Source organism: Rattus norvegicus, chromosome 14 (assembly GCF_036323735.1).
Source record: "Rattus norvegicus strain BN/NHsdMcwi chromosome 14, GRCr8, whole genome shotgun sequence".
NCBI classification, from domain to species: domain Eukaryota; kingdom Metazoa; phylum Chordata; class Mammalia; order Rodentia; family Muridae; genus Rattus; species Rattus norvegicus.
In genome coordinates, this window is record NC_086032.1 from 9,704,810 (window position 1) to 9,728,207 (window position 23,398).

The following is a 23,398-nucleotide window of genomic DNA, read 5'->3' on the forward strand; positions in this document are numbered from 1 at the left end:
TAACAGAAACACAGGAAGGAAGCCCTGGTCCCAGGTACCTGTGGACGTAGCAAGCCAGGCAGCAACACAGCGGATGGCTCTGCCTTCTTAGATCTCCCCACGCCCCACCCTCCGTAGTGTCTCTGACCACATGAGTGGAAGGGGAGCCAGCCACATTTTGATGGTGACAGTCCCACAGAGTCTCCAGGTTCTTAGGAAGGCGTTGAGCTGTATGAGGCAACATGAAAATGTGGTTGTTGACAGAAGTGCCAGGATTTGGTTCTCTGCCAACAGGCCTGTGCTGTCCATAAATCGGCAGGGCCCCAGTCGAAAGAGGCATGGTCACATTTTTAATACCAAATGTTAGATTCGAGTCCCTGGTCTGGGCAGCTGTGTAGAAGGTCTTACAGTTGAGGTGAAGGAACAGAAAGGCCTGGCGTCGGCTCCTTCTTGGCCCTGCAATTGCTGCACACAAATGTAAGAACAGTTCCATCAGATTTGATGGAGCTCCCTTCGCTTCCTGTTCAGACCTAAAGGGCACTTAGCCATCCAGCATCGGAAAGTGCTTCTTCCAAAGGCAGCGAGCGAGTGCGTGCATCTCTTGGCATAGTTCTCTGCAGCTCCTGACACTGAGCAACTTGTAACATGTGGGACCACAATCCTGAAAGTCAGGGTCTTAGACTGGGCACACCTTTCCATTATGACCAACCATGCAGGGGCAGAGGGGGAAACAGTCAACATGGACGGTTTGGTCTCTGGTTTCGAGATACATTTTAAAAACCGAAGACCTTGATTTTTGCTTCTATGTGTAAAATCAGGGGATCGGGTCAGCCTTAAATACTGAAAACGAAAAGGCACTCGATTTTTTTCTAGATTTATTTTATGTGTGTGCTTTGCTTGCCGAAGGCATGTGTGTGCACCCTGTGTAAGCCTGGTGCTTTTGGAGGTCAGAAGAGGGCATTGGATCCCCTGGAACCAGAGTTATAGATGGTGTGAACCACCACCCAGTGCCAGGAGTCAAACCTGGGTCCTCTACACGAGCAACAGGGGCTCTTAACCGCTGTGCCACCTCTCTAGTCCTGTAACGGACCACTTTGCTGTGGTTTTGTTTGTAGTACTGCCCCTGACTCTGGCCCTCATCTACATAACCCACAGAGGTGGACATGCTTAAATTACTGGGTACAAATAGCTTATGGAGAAACACACAAAACCTTTCTTCATTTATGAGTAAAGTGGAGTGAACAACTGCTTGGTTTCTTTTCAGATCACAAACTATGGGGAAAAATAAGAATTGTCATCAAAGCAATATCCAAGATAATCAACCTATAGAAAGAAATTATTTATTAGGGCTCACGGTTTTCTTTGTCACAACCCATGATTGGTTAGTCCTGAGGCTCTGGACCTCACACATCGTGGCAAGAATAAATAAAATTTAAAAAAGGGGTCATGTAGTTGGGATTAAAGAGAGTACAAAAGTGCTGGACCCTGCTGTCCCCTCAGGAACATGTCCACACTGAGCAGAAGACCTCCCATGGGCCCCGCTCCCTAAGGATTCCATCCTTCTCTCTTAGCACCACAGAGTGCACCGAGGTTTTAACCCACATGCCTGTGAGGCACGGCTGAGTTTGGTTAAGAATGGGGCACTGCTAAATACAGTTAAAGCACTGTTACTATGGAAGCCACCCTGTTACTGTTCATCTTACCTTTAAGTAAACCCTCGGACACCAGAGCAATCTGATCTGACTCCCTGGTTGGCAGTTGCTCTTCCCTTGTACCTCGACCAGAAAGACTTTTAGCCAAGCAGTCTCTCCCGGGCAAGTGGGAGCCCGATTGCTTGGAACATTCTGCTCCACTGATTCCCTGAGGAAGTTTCCCTACAACCACAGCTATCCAACGCCTTCTCCACAGCTTGTTCTGGACAAATTTCTCCATCACAAGCCTCGGTGAACTTTGAAGCTCTTTTTCACCAGGGTTAGAGAAGCAGCTCTTCCTACGCGCGGACTGTCTTTTATGTACAGGGAAGACTTTGCTGCACGTTGTGCAGTCATCATGCCCTCTCTTTTCCATGGAGGTCTGCAGCCATGATTGGGACAAACACTAGTGCTTTGCCCCTGCCCTCGCCCACGCCACCCCCAGATTATAAAAGCAGTCAATTCTTGTCACTTCTTGAGGCAGCCCAGAGACACTCTCCCGCACTGTCCCCTGGGGCTGCAGTAGCGAGCTTGATAAACCGCTTTTCTCAAGTGGCTTTTCTCGGCGACGGTTTGGTTTATCTTTGTTGTTAGTGGAGTGAGCCGAGGCCATGATACATAGAGACTGTGGACGCCCCACAGCGCAGTGAAAGAACAGCTGAAAAGTTCCAGAGAATGGTCGGGACTTGGAGCAGAGATGGTGCCATGGCTGGGGTTATGAAGAGCCGAAGACAAGAGACTACGGGCCTCAGACACTAGCAGAATTCAAGGGAGCTGCATGCTTCAAGGACTGAGGACCCCGATACCCTGAGCCTGTGGAAGCCGAGGCCCCAACATCTAAGGATGTTCAGGAACTATTAACACCAGCAGGCGTTGCCTGCCGCTGGGACCTGAGGGCTGCTATAGCCGCTAAGCGCTGAGCTACTGATGGCTACAATCCAGACAGCAGTAAGCTCCACCCCAAGTCTCTAGAACCAAAGATCGACAGCTTTTAAAACCCAAAGCAGAAGGCCCTACCTCTGAGATTGGAGCTGTGAGCCTCTGAGTGCGCCAGTCCGGGGTCTGGGCATTGGTCCCTGGAGGGTCTGGTACCGCCAGTATTAAGAGCTCCTTTCACCGTCTCATGATTTCTGTCTGGGTACCGCAAAAGGGTCCCAGCCAGCTGGTTACCGAAGATTCAGACCCAGGCTATAGCATCCTATATCCGGCTCCCAAAGTTTTCTGTCTTACAGTAGAAATACATACAGTTCCTCCTTGGTAAGCACCAGTTAATTAAGAGACTTCCTAACGACTCTGACATTGCGTGAAAGTCCAGGTCAGTCCAAAGCTTCCTGTCTTAGAAAACTCTTAGCTGCTGTGAGCCCCTGTAAGACATCACTTCCAAGGTACAATGGTAGACCAGGGACTCCAAACAGAAAGAAGAGAAAAACAAGGAAGGGTGAGGTCAAAGCGATGCCGAAACCCAGCAGAGCAACACTAAACTCCATGGCTCCACATCTGGGACACACTGGGGTAGGGTTGGGGTTCCCAGGCGCGGGCAGTCCTGGCGCTGTGAGCCGTGGTTGCTATCTGCATGCTCACACTCAGGCTGCTTTGCATGCTGCTCATTGCCCTCTCAGCAAGCATTCCACGTTCCCAGCCTTAATGAGTACCTGGGGTCTCCATTGGCTTGGCTCACACTTCTAGTTCCATATATTGCCCTGTCAGGGATTGCCTATAGGGATTGCAAGCCTGTGGACCACTGCCTGACCTCCCAGGTTTTCCTTTGCATTCTGCAAGCCTTCAAACCCAACATCTCATAGGTGACACTAAGGTTTACTGCTAGTTCGGACTTCTGAATGCCTCATTGAGCACCGCCTTGGGATACTCTCTTTGAATCTCTGCTCTGGGAAGGATTTGAAGCACGTTGGCACTCCTCATCCATGAGCTTTTGATGGCCGTGGCCTTATCCCACACCCACCGCCTTCAGGACATCCATCTACCACATTGTGCTAATGAAAGCACTTGGCTTTTTGACACCCACCTGGATAAAGGCTTATACACATTCCCTTTCTGGCCAAGCAGCAAACCTTTCCAAGTCTTTCTGCTCTGCTCTTTTGAGTCCCCAGTTGTCACTGAGAAGCTGGTTAAGGGCCTGTAACCCTTACGTGATAACTATAACTTCACTAGACTGTATTACATCATAACTGTCTCTCCACCAGTATATTACATCATAACTATATCTCCACTAGATTGTTTACATCATAACTATATCTCTACCAGAATATATTACATCATACCTGTCTCTTCACTAGAATGTATTATGTCATATCTGTATCTCCACTGGAGTGTATTACATCATAACTATAATGCCACCAGAGTGTATTACATCATAACTGTATCTCCACTGGGGTATATTACATCATATGAAGTTCAGAGCTTCATATTTCCTCTGCCAGATATAGCAGTCAGCTGTCTTTTAGCTCAGCCTCTCACAAAGTCTCAGGAGTGGACAAAATCTAATGGACAAAGACTAAATCCTTTGCCACAGCCTGACAGCCATGGCCTTCACCCACTGCTAGAGCGTCTCTGCTTGTTGGCCTAGCCTGTTCTAGCCACACCCCTGCTGGCCTCCTGGAGTTTTCTGGATGCCAGCCACAGCCACCTGTTGGCTCCCCTTAAGGAGCCCTGTTGCTTTGCTTCCAGCCTACTTCTCCAAATGGTTTAAATTTTCCTATAAATCGATTCTAAAGGTTTCTCGTGCTATTGATATAGAAAATGACCACATGCCCAGCTTCTCACTACACATTTTTCTAAGCATCCCTCAGTCCCCTCAAACTGATAATGAAAATTAAGCATTGCAGTAAATAAATTTAGGAAGTACTATTTTGTTTTTTCACCCAAGCAAAAGAGAGGGTCATACACTACTGTCCCCTTCCCCTGAGAGCTTTTATGCTTCCAAAAGAAGGAGAGAAACTTGGAGCAAGAGTGCCTTTGTGGGAAACCATCTTATGTAATGCACTCTGGTGGAGATACAGTTATGACGTAATGCACTGTGGTGGAGATACAGTTATGACATAATGCACTGTGGTAGAGATACAGTTATGACGTAATACACTGGTGGAGAGACAGTTATGATCTAATATACTCTGATGGAGACACAGTTATGTAATACACTGTGGTGGAGATACAGTTATGATGTAATACACTCTGATGGAGAGACAGTTATGACATAATACACTCTGATGGAGATACAGTTATGACGTAATACACTGTGGTGGAGATACAGTTATGATGCAATACACTCTGATGGAGACACAGTTATGATGTAATACACTCTGGTGGAGAGACAGTTATGATGTAATACACTCTGGTGTAGAGACAGTTATGACGTAACACATGCCAGTGGAGATACAGTTATGACGTAATTCACTCTGGTGGAGAGACAGTTGTGATGTAATACACTCTGGTGGAGATATAGTTATGAAGTTGATTGATGCCTAAGACATGCCATTTTGACGTCTAGATGAGTATAAATAACATAGCACTTTGCTTTTGTGTTGCCTTGTCTTAAATTTTTCTGCATTTCCTTCTAAAGGGAATGGGCATTGATGGATCCAGTAAGTCACAATATTATGTAGTGACTTGCTCCAAAATAATGTCCATGGCCTTCCTGTGCTATGATGATTTGCCTGCCCAAGTCTCTCACTCTCTGTTGAAACTTGACTGAGCTTACAGAGCCCAGCGACGTCATTAAAACCTTCCTGACAAACATGTCGTGGCTGATCCAAAGATAACACAAACCTCCTGCTGTAACATCCAGTCTGCGGTTTTCTGTGGTCCCAAGCTCACACGTCCTCCAGCTCTCAATAAACCAATGCTCCTGGCCCTTGGCAGGTTTCAGTAACAACTTTCAGGCCATGTATTTATAGTGCGTCTTAACCATTTCTTTCTCATCAGAGAAGAGATAAAGTGAAAGCAAAGTCACCTGGAGAACCTCTGGGAAGAGTGGATCAGATCGCAGAATTCGGCCCCACATTAGCTGTAGGAGGGGAAATGAAAAAGGGAAGAGAAGGTGCTGGAGAGATGGCTCAGTGGCTATGAGTTCAATTCCCAGCACCACGTTGACCCGATGCCCTCTTCTGGTGTGTCTGAAGAAGGCGACAGTGTACTCATATCCATAAAATAAATAAATGGAAAGAGAAAGGAAAAAGGAAGATGGGAAAGGATGGGGTGGGAGGGAGGGGGAAAGGAGGGAGGGTGACGGGAGGGAAAAAGAAAGCTCTATCTGAAAGATATTCCTTCCCCAACTACACATGAAATATAAATATAAAATACAAATCTAGTGGGCCTGCACCCCGTTACTTGGGAAGCTGAACCAGAAGGATTAGAAATTCAAAAAGCCTTCATGGGTTACAGAGAGTTCAAGGCCACCCTGGGCAACTTAGTGGGCCACTCTGTCTCTATACTCAGGACTTGGAAAGATGACTCAGAGGTCAGAGCGCTGACTGCTGTTTCACAAGGCCCAGATTTGGTGCCCAGCCACCACACGAGAATTACACAACCTTCTGTAATTCCAGTTCTAGGAGATCTAATGTCCTTTTCTGGCAAACCACTGACCCTGGGACTTACTTGTACACATAAGAGAGAAATTAATAAATCCTTAAAATATACAACTAAAAACTAAATAGAGGGCTGGAGATGTAGCTTGGGAGAATTTGCTCAGCGTATGCAAGGGCTTGGGCTTTTGATTTCCAACACAACAACAGAAAGCAGCCATGAAGCCTAGGAGACCCGGCCTTAAGCTTGTTTTGTGCACAGAAATATTCCAAGTTCCTAAGTGGAAACTAAGAGGACCTTGACATTTTTGGTTGAGCTTTTGTTATTTGTGAATTCAGGTAGGCCGTACCCTCAGAAAACTATTGACCCAGAAATCCAAACTTACAAAAGATTATTTATTTTATGGAAACACCACCTGTTGTAGGTTTCCTTTCATGGGAAGCATGTCACGGCTTTTGAGGGTCAGTGTGCTGGGAATGCAAGAGACCCCTGTCTACCAAGATCACACCTCCAAACGGTCAGGGTTAGAGAGCCCCACAGGTCACCCATAAACCACGAGAATAAGACCATGTCCCAGGTAAAGCAAGCTAGGACAGAGTCACAGGGTGGTGGATCTTCAATTCTTTCAAAATCTACTTTTAAGCTGGTTCTCCAACACTCTAGCCTCCCCTCTAGCCCACCACTCACCAGAGTCAGTGGAAAAGGAATGATACAGGAGAGGTGGACCAGCCTAGAAATGGTTCTTTGGAGCAAATCCCCTCTGTGTTGTCAGGAAATCTGCAATTCAGTTCACACGTCAGCAGCGGCAGCTGGATCCATTTGCAAACACTTCACGGATAGACCAGCAGTCCAGTTCAGTAGAGTTGGGATAGCAGCAGTGATGGCTGGAGCAGCCAGGCCTCAGCTGAATCAGCATGAGTCAGCAGAAGGGAGTCAGAAACACCAGAAGTTCTCTGCTGTGTCTCTCTCCACATATCGAAAATCAGCGTAGACGAGAGATCAGCAAGCGTTGGTAGCTGAGTTCTACCAGCAAGGCAAGCCCCCTCACAGTCTGTTGAGTCCTGTTTATACTCCCTCCAAACATCACGTGTGCTCCATGGGGCCTCCTCAGCACATGAGTCTGACTTAGCATAATTCCACGTGAGTCTGTCTCAGGTGACATCACTCTGACAATTGGCCCAAGTCCGTGGAAAGGGCAAAAAGTCGCAGCACGTGGCCGATAGTTTTTTGGTTATTTATCTCTATGGAGTCACGACAAATGGAGCTCAACTATACAGCGTAAGGCAGACCAATCCAGGCGTGTTGTTGATGAAGAATCCTTCATCACATGTCCTTTCACGTGCTTGCTTTAGCGAAACATCCTTTCACCTGTGTCTGCTTCAGCGAAACCTTCCTTCCCGAGTCTGCCTTCGCCTTTCACCGGTGTCCGCTTCAGGAAAACACTCCTTCACGTCTTAGCCCCAGCCAAACAGCATCCAACACAACTGAGTCTCCAAAGGACCCTTAAGTTCCCACCGCAGCGTGGATTCTTTCCCTCTAAGCTCTCATGCTGAACTCAGTGTCTCAGAATTCATCTGGAGATGAGGACTTTAAAGGGTGTTTAAGGTAAAATGAGGCCACAGAAGTAAGCTCTGGCCAACCGGGCTGGAGAAAGACTTGGGGAAGTCATTAAGGAAAAGGCAGCCATCTTTAAGTAAAAGAGTGGGGTTCAGAAGAAACCAGATCTATAGATCCTCTTGTCTCCAGCCTCCAGAAGCAAGAGATGATAAACCCCTGTGGATACCGCCTGCTCTGTGCTAACAGGATCATGGTGCCTTCTCCACATCCTGAGGTTCGGCCCGGAAGACACACACACTCCAGCCTCCCGGCAGAAAACAGTTACAATAATCCAGGTTTCAGTTTTCTTTGTCACAAGGGTAGGAACATGGAAGGCAGGAGGATGGCTGTTATTTTGATCCTTAAGGGGAAAAAAAAAACCAAACTCCTTTCTCAATCTCCTGCCTAACCTTCTAAATACAATCACACCATTCGGACATTTAGAACTGCTTTTGCAAATGCTGCAGAAAAACAAGCAACTTAGAAAGTCCCGAGCCTTCATGGAAGGGACTAGCTTAGCATGTATGAAACCCTGTGCTCAGTGGCTGGCACTTGGCAAAACCAGTCCCATGCCTGTAATTGCTGTGTCCGGGAGATGGAGGCGGAAGGACCCTAAGTTCAAGGTCATACTTGGCTCAGAAGGATAAAAGGAAAACCTGGCCTTCGACTTGTGAGTGAGGGGTGGGAGAGGGGAGCCTGCCGGTGGTGTAGACAGAATATATTCTTTCACTGCGAACAAGCCGGGCAGCAGCATTAAAGCAATTTAGTACGTTACTACCCTTTAATAGAAGTGCAAATCAAATGTCTCGCTCAGTCAAACGACATTAGGAGAGAAACCCTCGGCAGCTCCGGGTTCTGCTCGGGCAGGCCTGTATTGAACAGTACTGGCTGAGCACGGCTGGTATCATTAAAAAATTATCGTAACTGCCCGCTGCCAGGAGTCATTTGCCTAGCATTGTCCACACTTTAGCAGCAGAACTAATGCTTCCTGTGGCTGCGGATGTCTGGGAAATTGCATCCCAAGATAAAGGTCTGCAGACAGCTGGAGAGGCAAGCGAGGGAGCTGACCTTGAGGGGAACAGTCTGTAGGAAACAGTCAGACCTGGGGGCTGGGGGCAGGAATGCATAGGCTGTGAGCCACCCTGCAGGGATCAGGCCAGACCAGTGCCCCCTAGAAGTGGGCAGAGCGTGTAGAATGTGGACTACGGAAGGGGAAAATGATGTGATAAGGAGGGCCCATGCTTCTGATTCTGTTCTCACGATGGCACCCCCACTAGGTTTAAGATTCAGGGCAGCAGAAGTGCACACATGTGTGCTTGTGGGGTAGGTTGTGAGGGCTCCACTGTGGGGAAGGTTGTGAGTGAGTGCTTGTCTTATCTAGGGTTTTACTGCTATGAACAGACATCATGACCATGGCAAGTCTTATAAGGATAACATTTAATTGGGGCTGGCTTACAGGTTCAGAGGGTCAGTCCATTATCATCAAGGCAGGAGCATGGCAGCATCCAGGCAGGCATGGTGCAGGAGAAGCTGAGAGTTCTACATCTTCATCTGAAGGCTGCTAGTGGAAGACTCACTTCCAAGCAGCTAGGGTGAGGGTTTTAAGCTCACACCCACAGTAACCCACCTATTCCAACAAGGACATACCTCCTAATAGAGCCACTCCCTGGGCCAAGCCTACACAAACCACCACAGTGCTCCACTCCTCAGTTCCTTTGCAATACTATCCTTCCTATTAGTCTCCCTCCTCATTCTTCCTTCTCCTTTGTCTTCCCCCTTCCTTCTCTTCCCTCCTTCCTTTCCCTCTTCCCTTCTCATTTTCTCCTTTTCTCTTCGGGTCTCTTTTCCCCTCCCTCCCTCCGTCCCTCCCTCTGTCCCTCACATCCCTCCTCCTCCCTCCTCCCTCCAGCCCTCCCCAGTAGTCTGTCATCAGTTCCTGAGAACCTTGTCCTGGCAGAAGGAGCTGCTGAGAGGGTAAGAAGGAGTCTCATGGACCTGAGCCAGTGTCTGAGAAGCTGAGGAGAACATGGGATGAGGGGAACATCCCCCCACCTCATATCTTTGAGCTGAAATCTCTCCCTTAGCGCTCTCCTACTTAGACTCTCCCGTGGTTCCCCCCTCAGAGACTGCTCTGTGATCTGGCTGCATTTGTTTTACCCTTCAACCCTGCTGGCTGCCCAGAGGGACTGAGCGCCTTCCATTGTCCCGTGGGCTGACGGGAATGAGGAACAGGGAGTTCGGTGGGCAGAGGCAGAAGAGGTGCAGGCACTTAACTGTCTCCCTGTCCTCAACAGCCTGCTGTCTGTCTCTCGGGGCACGCAAGGGATGGTACCCCTCTTTTGCTAGCCCTCCTTGTCATTTTCTGTTCTCTCTACCCAGTGTTTGAGCAGCTGAGACAGCCACGGAGTGGTGCCTCTTGGTTCATCTTTCAAGAGAATGTGGGGCTCGTCTGCAAGGCTGTGGTTCACCCCTCCAGCTCAGTCCACTGTTTGCGCTGCTGCTGCTGCTGCTGCTGCCTTGCCTCACTTTTGGCCTGGCTATTTCTCCCACATAACCCACAGTCTCTGTATCCAGCTCCACTCTGGGACGGCAAGACTCTTGAAGATCTGAGAGGTGCTCAGAGCGCATGCGGAGTGCACGCAGAGCGCATGCTCCCTGGCTTCTGTCCTTCACATCTGTCAAATCTGCATTAAAAGCTTTTCTCTCATCCCTGCTTTATCTTCCTCAATCCTTGCCCACAAAGAATCCAACATCTACTTCATGGTAATTCCAACTGGCTCACAGCTATTTGAAATAAAACCTCTTCCTTACTCGTGGAGAGTTTCATACACGCAAGTCTTGTATTTTGATCGTATCTACGATCGTAACTTCCTCTCCTGCTTGCCAGGCGCCTAAGCGAGTCATCTCAACCCCTTCATGCACTCTTTGTTTATTCTTTGCGATCCACTGTGTCCAATTCCGGCTGCCTGTTGGAGCACTGACTAACTGTGCTGGGCTGATGGTGTGGTTTACCAGCCTTCTATTGGGTCGTGGACTTAATGTCATTTCACACGGGTTGTAGCGTTGGCTTGAATTCTTCTGGAGCTGCTGTGCCCATGACTGTAGAGCCGTGGTTCTCAGCTTTCCTAACGCTGCGATTCTTTAGTACAGTTCCTCATGCTGTGGTGACCCCCAACCATAAATTTATTTTCATTGTTACTTCATAACTAATTTTGCTACTGCTGTGAATCATATTGTAAATATCTGATATACTTATGTGACCCCTGTGAAAGGGTCGTTCAATACCCCCGTCCCGCCCCAGGGCTTGCTACCCCAGTGAGAACCACTGCTGTAGACAAAGAGATCAAAATCCTCCAAGCCTCACCACCCACACCTGCGCCCCTCTCTGCTCACCCAGGCCTGCCCACCGGAATCTAAGGAATCAGGCCAAGTTGGTGGGAGAGGAAGTTGCTGAAGTGTGGGCAGTAACTGGTCCTGAAGATGGGAAGCCCTGGTCTGTGCTCTTCTCAACAGGACCTTAGAAAGGCCATTTGATCCTAATTAGTTGGAAGAATCTGTCCATCAAAGTGAAACCATACCAGGAAAGTCCAAAGTTGCTCATTAATCCCGGCACCCAAACTGACTGTGAATGGAACTTGGAGGCCAGCTGTTTGGCTTCTCCAAGCCTGTGATGAGGGAGAAAAGAGGAAGTGGGCATGAATTTGATGGCTTAAGTTTAGGGCACAGGATGGCTAATGCACTTTGAGGAAATAGTAAGGGTTGTTGTGTGTCTGTGTGTATGCATGCGTCTGTCTGTCTGTCTGTCTGTCTGTCTGTGCATGTGTGTCTGTGCGTCTACGTCTATCTCTGTGTGTGTCTATGTCTGTCTGTGGGTGTGTGTCTGTGTGTGTGCATGTTTCTGTGTGTGTGTGTCTGTGTGTCTCTCTGTGTCTATGACTGTCTCTGTGTGTCTATGTGTGTATATGTGCATGTATCTCTCTCTCTCTTTCTGTGTGTGTGTGTGTGTGAGTGAGAGAGAGAGAGAGAAAGAGAGAGAGAGAGAGAGAGAGAGAGAGAGACTATATTTTTTCTCATTCTGTCATGATTATGATTGTTGGGTTTGGGGTAGAAGCTGAGGAAACTCACCAGGAGCTTAAAATGAAAGCTTTATTTTCTGAGCACTCATGATCTGAACGGCATCCCCAAAGGGAGATTGCATAACCTTTTCACAGGATGGGAACATAAAGTGAGGGGCATGGGGTAAGCTGTTGCATTGACCAGTCATATTTTGACATGAAGGGTTAAGCAGCGAAGTTAACCTTGGTGACTGGGCCTTATCTGCAGGGTCCTTGGGTCAGCCTTCGTGGCTATGTCCCCGCCTGGACTCTGGCCCAGAACTTTACAGTGATAAGGGAAGAGAAGAGGGGCAGGCAGCACTCAGTCAATCAAGATAAGCTCTACATTTATGGCTGGGGTGCCTTAGTTCAGATAACAGGATAACAGCCTCTTCCCTCCTGATACCCCTTACTGGTTAACAGACAAACACGAACCATTGAAGAAGCAGGACAGGAGTCGGGTCTGGGAACATGAACTCAGTTTTGACCCTGCCAGCAAAGTGGAACTCATTCCTGAGTCAGCTGAACTCGGGAAACTACCTCCTAACGGCAGAATATGAGGATCAAATGAGCTTGTTCTATAAAAAGAGCATGGACAGAGCCCCAGCACCCTTTCAGCGTTTCCTAAGGCAGTGGTAATTTCAAGGAACACACACACACACACACACACACACACACACACACACACACACACATATATCCACATATTTTCTTTAGGGTTCAGAAAATCTTGCCCAGTTTTCCATGCAGCATTTTCAAGGCAGGAGAAAAGACAGTGAGAGGGAGTATGGTAGCTGGAATATTGCTTAGCACCAAAAATACAGCTTTGTCCCTATCTTCTTGCTAAACCACCAACCAAAGAGTACACAGGGGAGACCCATGGCTCCAGCTGCATATGCAGCAGAGGATGGCCCTGTTGGTCATCAGTGGGAGGGAGGCCTTTGGTCCTTTAGAGACTCGATGCCCCAGCATAAGGGGATGCTAGAGGGGCGAGGCAGGAGTGAGTGAGTGAGTGGTGCACCCCCACAGAGGCAAAGGGGATGGGTGAGGGGAGGGGATGGGGAAGTTTGTAGAGAGAAAACCAGGAAGGGGGATATCACTTGAAATGTCAATGAATAAAATGATTAATTAAAAAAAAAAGATGCCAAGCTAGGAACATTGATCTAATTTCCTGCTGTCCTAGAAACAGTTCATTCTGAGGCTCGTCATTGAACGCTCAATAGAAGGCCTGTCACATGCTACATAATAACCAAGTGTTGGAACACAGGCCTTTCCTTCTCAGCTGTCAGAGGCTCCCTAACAGCAGTAGGGAAGGGAAGGGGAGGGAAAGGAAGGGAAGGCTGGAGGAACTCGTTGCAACATTGCTCTCCCCACTTCACCCCTGCAAGCCCACCCTCAGGCGCTCCACAGACTGGAACAGACTGATTGTATCCATCGGTAGATGCCTTATGCTGCCCTCGGAACTTACTATGGCCAACAGAATACTGCGGAGAGGGGCCCTGTCAGCCCTTACTGTCTGTCTCTCTTCGGTTGGTGATCTTCGGGGCTCTGGGTCAACCGGAAGCTGTAGGAGTTGGTACAGATCCAAAGCAGGGACAGAGACTTGAGCTTTTGTGAAGGCAAAACTTCCAGGTATTCTGTAGCAAACAGCCAAGGTCAGTGACGAGCAGTCAGCAGAAACTACGGCAGGGAACCCCACACGCTAACTTAGATTAAAGAACACACAAATAAAACTCTGCGGTCCAACGAGGATCAAACTGAAAGTTTCTTCCAGTTAAAATATCGTGATGAGGCCTCTACTGAGATCTGGCTGTAAGAGGCTAGTGTGAAAGAAAGAAAGAAAGAAAGAAAGAAAGAAAGAAAGAAAGAAAGAAAGAAGGGAGGGAGGGAGGGAGGGAGGGAGGGAAGGAATGAGAGAAGAAAGAGGGAAGTTTGGCACTGAGACAGTAGATGGCATGGACTATAGCGTCTGTCTGCTGCAAGGTCTGAATCCTCTGCGTAGATTGTGTGAGGCTCACTCGTGGTCAGCCTGACAGGCCTACCCGCTGTGCTCTTCTAAGCAGAGATAATGGTGGATTTCCCTTGTTCTGATATCCACCCAGCACGCATGGTCCAGTGATAACTCAGTTCCTCCTGCAGTCGATGAGATTTCCCAGCTGTGCATGTATCACATTTCTCATTGTAACCAATACCCTCAGCCTTTGGTTTATGGCCCAGTCGCTCATAATCAAGACTATACCGAGTCTTTCCTCAAGGCAGCCAGGTGTGGTCAAACATTTGAGCCGAGGGCACGAGCTGAACACACTGATGTCTCATGCTAACCAGCGAAGCCTGTTAGTAGATGGGAGTACAGTCAGCCTTTTATTATGGCCGACTGTATGTAACAGAGCTTTCTAAGATGTCACACCGAGATGAGCTGAATAGACAGCTGTGTGAATACCTACTAGCAAAAGTACAGCAAGAAAGTTAGTGGTGTGTGTGTAATATGTGGCTAGTATGTGTGTGTGCATGTGATGCCTGTGTTGTATGTATGTGGTGTGCATGTGGGTGGGTGTGGTGCATGTGTGTGTGGTTTATATGTAGTATGTGGTGTGTGTGTATGTGTGGTTTGCGTGTGTATGTTACTTTTATATGTGTGTGTATGTTGTGTGTATGTGGTATTTGTATGTATGTGTGTTGTGTGTGTATGTTGTATGTATATGGTGTTTGTGTGTATGTGTGGTGTGTGTATATGTGTGTGATATTTGTGTGTGGTATGTATGTGTATGTTATGTGTGTGTGTGTGGTTTGCGTGTGTGTGTGGTACTTTTATATGTGTATGTATGTTGTGTGTATGTGGTGTTTGTGTGTATGTGTGGTGTGTGTATATGTGTGTGATATTTGTGTGTGGTATGTATGTATATGTTATGTGTGTTTGTGTATGTATGTGTGGTGTGTGTATGTTGTGTGTATATGGTGTTTGTGTGTATGTGTGATGTGTGTGTATGTTGTGTGTATGTGTGGTGTGTGTATATGTGTGTGACATTTGTGTGTGGTGTGTATGTGTATGTTATGTGTGTGTATGTGTGTGTGTGTGTTTTGTGTGTATATGGTGTTTGTGTGTATGTGTGGTGTGTGTGTATGTTGTGTGTATGTGTGGTGTGTGTATATGTGTGTGACATTTGTGTGTGGTGTGTATGTGTATGTTATGTGTGTGTGTATGTGTGTGTGTGTGTGTGTGTGTGTGTGTGTGCGTGTGTGCGCGAGTGCGCATGCACGATGTGAGTCATGATAGAAGTAGCTTCCTAGCAAACCTAGATACCTCAGAGTCTTGTGTTAAGGTTACATGAACTTGGTCCCAACTATTGCTGGAGGCCGGGGTTGGGAGGGCAGACGGGTGGGTGGAGCTGAAGTCGCATAGCTCCGCCAGGCCTTCACGGCTGCTGCTGCCAGTTGGTGCGCTCTAAAGCCGATTTGCTTTGGCACTGTACTGAAACATGAATTTTTCAAGTTCCTCATTTCACTTGAAATATGACTTAGGGAATTGCTAAATTCAGACTCTAGCATTAGGGATTTTTCCAAATGCAAACAAAGTCATCCATTTAAATCCTCACTCTTGAAGATGTGGCTTCAGCAAAAGAAGTCTGAAGACACGAGCTGGGACATTTGAAGACTCGCACTAAGTGGTGAAGAGCCTCTTTGTCAGTCTCAGCCAATTCCCACAGGAAAGTGGAGACCTCCAAGAGTGGCTAAGTCCACAACCTTTCATCTCTGCAGAACTAAAAATCTGGGTAGTTTCTGTGACTCACACTTTTATTAGGACATTAGTTGAAAAATCGCTTATAAATGTCTTTGGAGATGTCCAGCTGTACCCAATATCTGTTAATTTTATGAGGCCGTACATCAATTAACACCCAGCCTGCAAACAAAACAACAGGCTAACTTTTCTAGTACCTTCTCTTCAGATACAAAAAACACGGATTATTCAACTTAATCAAGACAAAAGGGACTAGAAGGTACAGAGAAAGGTCTCACCATGCGGTCATGCTGCAGGAAGGGACTGGGGGGGGGTGGCGGGTGAACCGCAGAAGAGCCGTGCTGTACAGGTTTCCTTGACAACTGTTCCCATAGAAGCAGTGTTCAGAGATAGACACAGACACAGCAGCTAGAAAGATTAACTGGTGATCATGCCCCAGTATCTAGGGCAGCACCGTTTGACAACATTGCGGCACTCACTTTTAAATCACAGTGATTGGGTGTTTTAAGGTGGAATTCCCCTTTTTCCCTCCCCAAATAAGAAATCCCCTCTTAAAGAGGATAGCAACCACAATTAAATTGCTGCCTTGGGGGGAAAAAAGCTATCCTATGTAGCCTTTATTTTTCATTTAATATTAAAAGTCCTACCAAAAGGCCAGCCCATGAGCCCTTCACAGGTTGATGGGGGTTGGTTCTTAGAGATCTAATCACAGCTCTGTTAAACATCTCCTCTGTGGGGGTGCGATGTGTACCTCAGTGACCTCAGTGCACTTTAAGGTATCAGGAAAGCCTTTCTTAACCTGAACCATGGCGCGAAAACGCAAGCACAAATTGAGACAGAGAATACAAGAGTACCTCTGAGACAGCCTCTCTCCTATTGGCTGTGGAACACGGACGGACCTCTCAGCCAGCAATTCCCAGTGTGAAGAGATCTGTGTGCAAATGGTGGGAAAATTGAGAGAAGAAAGGGGGTGGAGTCAGAAGGGCTGTGGAGCTAAGAACCGCTGCACAAAGGAACCCAACAGGTCGGGATAAAAGAACCCTTTGAAGTGTTAAAATAGGATTACTACACCAATTCTGGTCGCCCACCTAGGAAAGATCAGAAAGGTAATTATCCCAGCCCCGAGAAGTAAATACAGAAAATAGGACGCCAGAGGGAAGTATACCAAAATAAAGACTTCAATTAATAGAAGGCCCCTAAGAAACTGCCTCTCTCTTTTCTTGTTTTCTTACTGGTATTCGAGATGCTTTTCCCCAAAAGTACAATTATCTCAGCAGAATGGAGGAAGACTTGAAATCGCAGTGTACACACACTGCTGTGAATAAGGCAGACACAAAACAGAGGGCCAAAGGCCAGTTTCTAGGCCCAAGGCCTGACTGTCGCCTGGGAGCCTGGGCTGCTCGGATCCCAGGGTAGCCTGGAATACCACAGACTCAACGATCGGGAAAGCGGAGCCTACGGAGAACGCTTCTGAGCTATTTCAGCTAAAGTGATACAAGCAGCGGCCCGGCCATTGGGAGAAATCCACCCGTAGTCCGGGCTCCCTGGCAAGGAGAAATGGAATGGCCATTGTGGCGGCCCCTCCCTCTCTGTGGCTTGGCCTTGGCTTTCATCTAAGGTGGTGTTTGAAACCAGAGCCCTGTCTATTCTCCCTGCAATAGCCAAGGTCAGCCTGCTGTCTAGCCATCGTGGGTGTCATCACCTCAACCAGAACATGAAGACTGGAGACAGACTGGCCCAATCACGTCCCGCAATTATCGATTCTCTCGGAGAGAAAAAAAAATCGCAATCGGCCTTTGTCTTTGACAAGGTGGCGCAGTTCAGCCGCGGGCTTACTTCCAGTCTATTGGTTTTCCAGTGTTACAGGTAAAGAGTTCTTGTTTGTCGCCGCCACTAATTGGAACATTTTAAAGCCCAAACTGTGTGTAAGGGAGCAAGCAATTAACTTTCCCTTATGGTTCTCTTTGTGCTGTGCCACAGACACAGCCTGGGGCAAGGTAGACATCAGCCCCTACAGTACCGGGAAACCTTCCTATGCCCCACCTCCTCCCCCAGGACCCACCCCCACCCCCACCCCCTCACCCCATCACCCCCGCTAAGGAAGGTGGGGCAGACAGAGTTTCTGCTTCAGGGGTACCACTGAGGGGAAGACAGGAGTAAAGAAACACCTAGCTGAAATTTCTTGACAAGGCAGTGGGAAGAACAGAATGTTCCAGAAACACACACAAAAGTCCAAAAGTAGGAAGGTGAGAAAAGTTTCATAAGGACCCGGTCCTTACGTGCGAGTGTATGTGTGTGCGCACGCGCGTGTGCATGCGTGAGTGTGAGTGTGCGTGTATGTTGAGACAGGTCTCAGTCTGTAACCCACACCAGCTGAGTACTCTTATGTCAGCCTCCGAGCACTGGGATTGGTGAGCATCAGCCCCCATTGCCCATTTTCACGTGATTCATAGGGCAGAGTAAGGCGATGGAGGGGTCAACCCCACATGGCGTCAGTCCGTCTTGTAACCTTTTCGTTTTCTCACTGTACCTCTGCCTGTTCGTTGCTCTGTTATACGTGAGCAAGTCTGTACCCCTTTCCCTGACTTTACCCCTCCTCGTAGAGGTTTACAGGACATAAAATAGACAGTAAGTCTATGGGACACCTTAAAATAATAATAATAATAAAAACAATTAAAGAAGTTATATTTCCCATGTGCATTTTCCCTTTGTGGCAGAACATGTTTGGTTTTTTTTTTTTTTTTTTTTTTTTTTTTGACAGCATCTTGCTCCGTAGCCCAGGCTAGCCTAGAACTCACTAGTGCAGGCTGGCTTTGAACTCTTGGTGGTCTTGGTCTCCTGAGGGCTGAGCTTACAGGTGTGCTTCATGCTTCACCTCATCCGGCTTTCTTTCTCACCTCCTCCTCACCCCTCCCATTTTCAGAGCCAGGCTTCAATGCATGCCGGGCAAGCATTCTGTCTCATCTTAAGTGGGCGGAGTCTGGAGCCCAGGTCTGCTTCACAGACCTGGTACTTGCTTCCTTGTGTGAGCTTGAGCCTGTTGCTTGATTCCCCTGCCTTCCTTTCTTCCTATGTAAAGTGGAGCTAAGAATAGCATCTCAGGGGCTTTCCCTGCCAACTCATGGTTTAGACTAGCGCCCCGGCAAACTGTAAGTTATTGTTTTTTTTTTCCTTGAGGTAATACCAATTATTTCTGAGAAGAAGTCTGGAACCGCAGGGGTTAACTTCTGACACATAAATAGTTAAACACATAAAGCACTGAATACAAACAATCCGTAGGTTAGTTTAGAAATACTTTCAGGACACCGATAGCACCCCAGATTAAGTACCCTCTCCGACGGGATTTAATGCTTCCCGATTTGTAGGTCTGGGTTTTAATCTTCCCAGACGCACCAATTAGATGAACACTTAATTTAGATCAGATTATTAAAGTAACTACTGCTGATACCAGAAGACTCGGAGACGAAAGAGACCGAAATCAAAGTCATCCATTCTTCTAGCGTTAAAAACAATTACTATTAAGGTTTCGCTACACCGGCTTGTATATGACATGCCACTTTTCTGTATACTTTCTCCAACGCGTGCGCACATATGTGTGAACATGTGTTCATGTTTTAAAATCCAGAGCCCTCAAGAAACTCATACATACTAGCTTCCTATAGCTACCCCACAAAGTCCCTCAAACTGGGTCATTTAAAACAAAAGAAATGTATTCGTTCCTGGCACTGGAGCTAGAAGCCTAGAAACGTGATTTGAGAAAGGCCTCTGTCTAGTGGTCCTGGGGTGGGGGTGGGGGCGGGGCCTCCGTCTGGTGGTCGGTGTGGGGGTGAAGCGGGGACGGGGTCTCCATCTTCTGGTCCTGGGGGGGGCGGGGCCTCCGTCTGCTGGTCCTGGGGGGTGGGGGCGGGGCCTCCGTCTGCTGGTCCTGGGTCTGGGATGGGGGCCGGGACCCTTTCTTGCCTCTTTTAGCTTCTGGAATTCCTAGTGTCCCTTGTTTTGCAGCAGTCTAACTCCCGACCTGCTTCTGTTTTCACATGACCTTTTCCACTGTGTGTCTCTATCACTGATCCGACTTAATTCTCCCCTCTCTCTCCAGCATGATCTTTTCTTTGCTGAGCTCATCTGCAAATGTCCCACATTCTAAAGTTCCCGGTAAACCCGAATATCCGGGACACACTCAACCGGCGGTGCAGCACAGCAAGGAAAATATTTGGCTTCAACCATACGATATGCTATGCACCCTTCTATCCGACTGTAGCCCAGAGAGCAGTAGCAGATTCCCCTTTTCAGTCTGGCCTCCGGCCCAGGCAGTCTAGCCCAGCTTCCTTCCGTAGATCACTCTCTGAGTGCCTATTTGTTGACTAGGGTAGATGTGACTGAAGTGGAATTTGGCGCTTCTGCTGTTATCCAAGACCTAGGAAGAGCCACAGAACCTGAGGCTTGAATTTCACCGATGCTCGGAATTACATACAGCCTCAGAGCAGGCTGCCATGGTAACCACAGTCACCATCCGGTTACCCTCCCCAAAGTGCTGCCCTTTAGTAGATCGATGTCTACCTGCTCGCCAGCCCAGAGTTCTTTTTCCTTTTCCATCTTTGTTTATTGTGCACTGACCTCAGGCCATCTCTGTTTACCTTCAATGTCATTCATATCAAAACACCTCCGTCATTGGAATCACTTAGGGTCCTCTCAATTTACCCCAGAAACATCGTGGGACATTGAACTTGATGGAGAACTGTCGTCATCCCAGTCACTTTCCAGTCAGATCTCGGGTTCACTATGCAGGGAGCCGCCTCCACAGGACGACTGCGAGTAAGCAGTCTGGAGAAGTCGTCGGTTCCACAGAAAATGCACTACCTTCCTGGGACAGGTGTCTGTTTGAGCCAGAGGTACCTGCTGGACGTCTCCTCGGCTTTAGCTAACGATGGTTTGTCATTAGCTCAGGCAGGTGAACACACAACTTGGCGGCTTTTGTCACATTTGATAACTTAGGGTGATTGCCCACCATGGATTAACTGTGAGGAAAATCCTCATTCCTTAAATAAAAAGACATTAAACGCCAACACATGAGCCGATCTTTCAAGCCCACTAGGATTTGAAGGTCTTGAACAGCCCACACCTAGTGCCAGCGGGGGAAAAGAGCAAACACCCGAAGAAAGATGGAAAATGGGATTCAGACAGCTTAGTGGGTAAAATGGTGCCGTGCAAATGTAAGCCCCAAGAATCCTTGTAAAACCCAGCTATGCGGCACCTGTGTCTAATCCCAAAGTTCCGGGAGAGGGAGACGGGAAGATCCTCAGAAGTTCACGGACCAGCTCATCTGCTGTATGCAGCAGGGAAGTCTGAAGAAATCCTCCAAAGAGTTACTGGAGGTAGTCCTCTGATCTCTACGTTCTAGCACACACATTTACACACACACACATACACACACATACACACATGCAAATACACACACACTATACACATCATACACACACACATCATACACACAGAGACACACACTAATTATATATAATATATACCATACATGTACACACATACCCACATTTACACACACAGACATACTCATACACATATACATATCATACATGTACACACACATCATACATATGTATGCATCATATACACACAGACACATACACGTTATAAACACACATCATGCATGTATACACATCACACATACCCACATTTACATACACACAGACACACACTCACTCATACATGTACATACACAATACACATAATACATGTACACACACACACACACACACACACACACACACACTGAAGTGGGGCTAGATGATCAAACCTCCACTGAGCACAGTATGAGGGAAGGACAGGCTGCTCTCTTTGATGTCACCTGTCCCATCTGCCAGGCTGCAGAAAGGGTTTTTAACAAAGCAAGCCACACCCTCACATGGATTTGTCTTTTTGGTTTTCTTCTATTGCTTTGTTAACAGAATCAACAGAAATCAACCCACCATGCGAAGACACCACCTAAAGCAGGTTTTATAAAGGCAGAGAATAAACATGCTGGTCTAGAAAACCACCTGCTCACAAATACAACTACATCTACCCCACGAGGTAACTATTGAGTCCAATTGACGGCATGACAATGGGACCAAGAGCAGCCAGCAGACCGCCTCCCGGTGAGGTGTGGCTGAATGCTTTCACAGCGGCTTCTGTTTTCTTGAGAGATTTCAGAATTTTATGCTTCTCCATAGCTCTGTCAACAACCAGGTTGGCACAGTTTGAAAACTAACAGAATTACTCAGACTCTGAGAGCAAATCTCGGCAACCTCCCGTTTCAGTCTCGTTACTGAAGAGACCCTGCCTGCTTAAGAAACGCCATCCTGAATTTCAATGCTAAAATGGTTCTTTGGCACGCCAAGAACCGAGGTTTTTACAATTTTGTACTTCAGTTTTATCCAAATGCAACATTTTAAATAGCCATATGTCTAAATGTCTAAATTGTTCTCAAGCTGGACTCCTGAGTGTGTATGAGTTGTGTGTATATGTATGGTATGTGTAGGTGTATGTGTGTATATTGTGTATGTGCATTGTATCTGTATATGTGTTGTCTGTCTGTCTGTATGTGTATGTATCTGTATATGTGTGTGTTGTCTGTCTGTATGTGTGTGTATGTGTGTTATGTGTGTTATATATGTGTATGTGTTTGTGTGGTATGCATGGTATATGTATGTGTGTGTCATGTGTGTATATGTGTGGTGTGTGTGATGTGTATGTGTTTGTGTGGTATATGTGGTATATATGTGTGTGCTGTGTATGGTATGTGGTGTATGTGTGTGTTATGTGTGTACTTGTTTGTGTGGTGTGCATGGCGTATGTGTATATTTCTATGTATGTGTGTAGTATGTCATGTATATGTGTGTATGTGTATATGTGTGTGTGTTGTGTGTGGTGTATGTGTGTATGTGTGTGTTATGTGCATATGTGCTTCTGTGGTGTGTCATGTGTATATGTGTGTCATGTGTGTATGTGTGTAGGTGTATGTGTGTTTATGTGTATATGTGTGCATAGTATATGGTATGTCATGTGTATCTGGGTTTGTGTGGTGCATGTGGTGTATGTGTGTTGTATGTGTGATGTGTCATGTGCATATATGTAGTGTGTTTCCTATGTATATGTGTTTTGTGTGTTGTGTGTGGTATATGTGTATCTAGTATATGTGTATATGTGTCTGTGTTGTGTGTGGTGCAGGTATGTTGTGTTGTATGTATGTGTGTGTGCTTGCAGTATGTTGTGTTGTATGTGTGTGTGGTGTGTAGTATATGTGTGTGTGCTGTGTGGTATGTGGTATGTGTGTGTAGTGTATGTGGTATATATGTGTGTGTGTATGATATGTGGTTTGTCCTGGTATGTGTGTGTTGTATGTATGTGTATGTGATCTGTATGTATTTGTGTGGAACATGGTCTGTGTGGTATACATGTGTATGTGTTATATATGTGTATGTTTGTAAAGTGTGTGGTATATGGTGTATGTTGTGCTGTGTGTTGCATGTATATGTATGTTGTGTGATTGTGTGTATGGAGTGTGTGTTTGTGTGATATGTATGCATTTGTGAAATGTGTGTTATGTGGTGTATGTGTAGTGCGTGTGATGTGTGTGTGTATTTATGTGTTGTGTGTGTATGTGTTGTATTGTGTATGTGTGTGTGTTTGTGTGTGTGTGTGTGTGTGTGTGTGTGTGTGTGTGTGGTTTTTCATTTCACCATTTACGATTGTGTAATAAACTACCTTGA

The 23,398-nt window shown here is 47.0% G+C and overlaps 1 long non-coding RNA gene across 1 annotated transcript; it reads left to right on the plus strand.

Moving 5' to 3' along the window:
- Nucleotides 1–9,672: 9,672 nt before the first annotated feature.
- Nucleotides 9,673–10,623, plus strand: LOC134481891 (uncharacterized). The gene is made up of 2 exons (XR_010057775.1): nucleotides 9,673–9,779; nucleotides 10,185–10,623. It is a non-coding gene; the product is annotated as an uncharacterized LOC134481891 (long non-coding RNA).
- Nucleotides 10,624–23,398: the final 12,775 nt, after the last annotated feature.